This window comes from Microtus oregoni, unplaced genomic scaffold (genome assembly GCF_018167655.1).
Source record: "Microtus oregoni isolate MIOR12 unplaced genomic scaffold, Mior012 000010F_ref0000083, whole genome shotgun sequence".
NCBI lineage: Eukaryota > Metazoa > Chordata > Mammalia > Rodentia > Cricetidae > Microtus > Microtus oregoni.
Window position 1 is genome coordinate 16,965,761 of NW_024543069.1, and position 5,111 is coordinate 16,970,871.

Genomic DNA, 5,111 nt, shown 5'->3' on the forward strand with positions numbered 1-5,111 from the left:
GTACTTAGGATTTAGTTATAATCCTTGGAAAGTAATAGAGAGCTCTACAATATTTATTTATATTCTCTCTCTTTCTGTGTATATGGCTTTCTCTGTATATGTGTCTCTCTGTATCACTGCCTATCTCTGTATCTGTCTCTGTGTATGTGCCTCTGTGTCTCTATTTCTCTGTTTCTGTCTGTCTCTCTTTCTCTCTATTTCTCTGATGCGCACTAGATATATTATGCTATAAACGTAAGTTTTGTGGAAAGGTCCCTCCCTACTTTTTTGACTCCATAGGTCCGATCTAGTCATTGTGCCAGGTCACTGCCTGCCTCCTACTCCAGGGATGCAACCAAACTAGAAAAAGCAGCATGGTTGAGGAATGGGCCTTGTGAAAGATGAATCCTAAAGGGGAGCTCTTCCTCCTGTCTCCTGCTGTCTTCAGTACTGTGAAGGAATTCTTGCTAGGAGGCAAAGACCAGGCCTAGGTCATCTCTCATCTATGAGCAGAATCTTTTAGCTTGCTGGTCAGAAGTCTGCCATTGTGAACACTCTCATCACTCCCTCTATAAGGGACGATCTTTTTCATGCAGGTCCCTTTGGACCTTTTGACAACAAGAGCTTTCCAGTTGTTGGATAACATCTGTCCATAGGAAATAGTATATGTGATGGGAAGTGGCAGCCACATATAAATTCTGCCCTCTAGTGTACTTCCTGAGTAAGGGTTTATGAAGGGATGAAAGTGGGGTGCTAAGGTTAGCAAAATGGTGCTGCTTCGTGTGAAGTTCTTTTCTTACCTCATCCTGTAGCCCAGAAAAGGGCAGCCGCATCTGTCTGGCATGCCCTTATGTTCTTGCCAACTGCACTACCTGCCTGCCACCACTCTAGAAGACTCAGGAGACATTGTCACCATTCCTCATATTTGGATTGGAATGGGCAAATAACTGTTTTGTATTGGTAAGGCATTTTTCCCTGCTTGACCACCTTGCTGATAGACCTTTCTGCTTTGCCTGCATTGGTTACATCTCCCCTCTCTATTTGGACACTCACTGCCTCCTCTTAGGTCTTAAGCAGAACCACGAAAACTGAAACAGGAATGGAGTTGGTCCTGATTTATTTTCTACAGTCCTTTCTGTTAGATATCTTTCTCGTTCCACAAGGAACTACCTGGGCTGCATGGACTGATCTGGGTTGCATAACCTAGGGCGCTGAGGAAACCTCAGTGCTTAGGCCTTGACAGGGTTACCACCTTTTCAGAGTTTTCCTTCGTAGACTTAGGGCTTCGTCACAGGTTGCTTTTCATATTAAGAATTATGGAAACATTTTAAAAGGTAAAGCTTAATAGAAGCTAAAGTAATTTAGAATTATCTTTGTCCTTGATTTTTTTTTTGTAAATGCATATTCCTCTAAGAGATTGCCAGGAAAAGGGTGGATTTAATTGGAAGTATGGCCTATTTCCTAACAATATTTTAGAAACAGAATGAAAATAAGGACTAATGCAATGGTCCATGGTCCACTCAGTCTTTCTTCAGAGGGAACTGCTGAGATCTTCTGCTTTTTTTTTTTTAATTATAGAAAGAAGATGTGGGAAGAACTTTTGAGTAATAGTTGGTGCCTATTATTTCCTTCTTGGGTTTATTTTGGCTTGGTATTTGATTCTGGTTTCTCCCTTGTCAGCACCAGTAGACCAATAGCCCCTAATCTGTATAGATAATAAGATGGGCTCACTCCAGCAGGTGCCAGAGGGACAAACGGCTTTTTAAGGACTAATGGTCCCTACTATAGCTGACAGTAGTTAGAAATGCTTCATCTTCCTACTGTCCTACTTCGTATTAACTACCTACACAGTTTGGAGTCACCTGGGAGACAAAGAAAAAAAAAAGAATCTCTGTTAAATCATTACTTTTATCAGACTGGTGTCTATAAAAGATTGTCTGTAAGAGATTGTCTTGATTGTTAATTAATGTAAGAAGTCCAAGTCCACTGTGAGCAACACCATTCCCTTGACAGATGGTCTTGGTCTTATAAAGAAAGTGGAGAAGAATGAGCTGGAGGGAGCCAGAATGTTCCTTCATGGGTTATGCGTCAAGTTCCTGCCCTGATTTTCCTCAGTGATGGACCCTGACTTGAAAGCGTAATCACAATCAAATTTTGTCTCCTAATTAACTTTTTCTTATGGTCTTTTTTTAAAATCATAGAAACAGAAAGGTGGCGGTGGCTCATTCCTTTAATCCCAGCACTTCACTTAAGAAGCAGAGGTAGGCAGATCTCTGAGTTCAAGGTCAGCCTAGTTGACAGAGTGAGGGCAACAACAGTCAGGGATACACACAGGAAAACACTGTCTCAAAAAATAAAACAAATCAAAAGTAAAATAAAATAAATTGCAAAAAAAAGGGGGAGGAGGAGAAGAAGAAGAAGGAGAGGGAGAGGGAGAGGGAGAGGGAGAAGGAGAAGGAGAAGGAGAAGAAGAAGAAGAAGAAGAAGAGAAGAAGAAGAAGAAGAAGAAGAAGAAGAAGAAGAAGAAGAAGAAGAAAAAGAAGAGGAAGAAGAAGAAGGAACCACAGCTGCATTCCTTTCCTCCTTGTTAATGAGCTCTGGCAATAGCCCTCTAATCCTATTATGAGCTGAGTGAGTGTGTAGAGAAAGGGTTGCTTCAGCTTCCTGAGGTTTGTGGGGTAGGTGTGAAAGTCGCCACTATAATAATAATAATAATAATAATAATAATAATAAATGTCATACAAAATTAAAAGAAAAGTAAAATGGATTCATGATCCTTGTCATGGTGCACTGGGAAAGACCAATCACTATGGCCCCTAACACTACAATGTTTTCCATTTAAAACCTTTGAACTAGAAGGATTTTTTATCTTCATGGGCATAAAATCCAACGTGGCAGACTAATAGACAAGCAGTCAGTAAAGAAAACAGGTTTTTAACTACAAGTAGTGAGGGTCTTTTGTTTTTGTTCGTATATTTGTTTTGTTTTGTTTTGTTTTAGTTTTGTGAGATGCAGTCTCTCTGTGTAGCCCTGCCTGTTTTAGAACTCCCTCTGTGGAACCTGCTGGCCTCGAATTCATAGAGATCTGTCATGCCTCTGCCTCAAGAGTGCTGGGATTAACAGTGTGCACCACCACCACCACCCTGCAGGAATTTCCACAATAAAAGAAAGGAAGAAAATAAGACAGAAATTGGAGGGGAAGGGAAAAGCAAGCAGTTTTAGTTTTAAGGCTGGGGCCACTTGACTGGACATCAGGAAGTTAAGCTTTGGTGTGCTGGCTACTTCCAATTGTTAGAAGGACAGTCACTTAATCTTAAAGACCATCGTTTCTCCAACCACAAAACAAGATCGTTTCTCTTCCCCAGCGTCATTTTGCGGAGAACTGGTATAGATAAGAATAATTTTGTGGTAGCTGTACCTGGAGGCAGTTGTGAGCTCAGGAGTGTGCCTAATGGGAGAAGACATGGGACAAGTCGGTCTGGTCATGGAAAAGGGTAGAGTTTATGAAGATAGCCACAGAGGACTCCTGCTGGTCACACCTAGGGAGAATTACAGGCAGATGTGATCAGCAGGACTGGGTTTCCCCTTTGCTCCCACTGTCTGGAAGATGAAGCATTCTCTTGGCTAGTCCACAGCCACAGTGAGGATAACTGGCGTTTGAAGTATAAGAACTTGTATGTTGAGGAGAAGATTCAGAGACACCTCTAAGTTCACGCAACTGGCAGCCCCAGCTAGGTTTGTGAGCTCTTCTTGAATTTCAAGGATGAGATATGCCCTTTAGCATCTTCTTCCTTCAGTGGGTTCCAGTCGGAGCACACAGCATGGATGAGCAAGATCTTCGTCTCTTTAAATAGCTGTGTTCCTGCGGCTTTGTTTTATTTATTTAAACACTTTATCAGCAGGTAATAATTATAGTTAATGGGTTTGATTACAGTATTTTCATACACACATGGATATAATGTATTTCAATCATGTTCATTTCTCAGTATGCTCTCTTAGTCTCCCTCCCTCTTCCCAACTAGTCCCCTCCTGTTGCCATACCTCCTTTAGGGGTGGACCAGTGGGTTTAATTAAGGTTGTTTACTGGAACCTGGGTGCAGAGCTATTTACAGAAGCATGGGCAACTTACCAATGGTTGTACAACTGAGGAAACTGGCCCTCCTTCTCCCAGCAATGGCTGGAGGGATATAAATCCCCAGACTGGCTTCCAGGCTGTGGTTCTGGTAGTCCCCAGTGGCTGTCTCATGATAGAAAGGCTGAAATCCAGTAATTATTCAGTCCATGAGGTCACAATATGATACATTAAGGAAAAAAATATGAAGTTTCTTTAGGTTCTATTTTTCCCAAAATTCATTGCTTTACTCATTCTATGCCCAGGGTACCAGGATAGATAAAGTAGTAAAATAAATAAATAAATAAATAAATAAATAAAATGATAAAACCTGAACACTTGATGGAACACAATTTGGGTATGGTGTAATGCTGATATACTTAATATAGAGTCATAATGAGGGAATCACACACCAATATCCTCTAAGTAGGACTGGTCATTTTTGTAGATATTTCCTTATGGATGCTATGGCCAATGTCATTTTTCCTCTGGTGATTATTTCCCCGTGTCTTGTGTCTATTCACTTCATTTTCTGAGCTTTCTTGTATTCTAAGTTTTCTCCCAGATTAACGAAAAACAGTGTGTAGAGTCGCAACTCTTGTTTCATGAATTTAGATAAGTAATTTGAACAGAGGTGTACCTGAATAGGCCACAGTGTTCCTTTGTGTGGAGAATTCTATTTGCAAGCGAACTGCAGATAAATCAAATTTCTGTGTGTGCATTCCTTTTTTCCAGGTAAAATTATATCAAGAATAATGTGGAGATACTTAAGACTGGTCGGTACTTTCAAGTTTTTTCCTGCCCAGATTGGTTTGGCAGAAATCCTTTCTTACCTATCTCAAAAATCCAGCAAGGGGGAAAAAACAGTTGAAATAAATTGAACCCTGTGATTATTTAGTTCCCTGTTTACCTAAGCATTCAAGCATTGCATACAAAATAAAATCTTTTCAGACGTACTTTTCAAGCTCTCTTTTGCCGTCAAGTTTTAGTTGGACACAAAAGGTAGCCCCAAAGTAAAGCT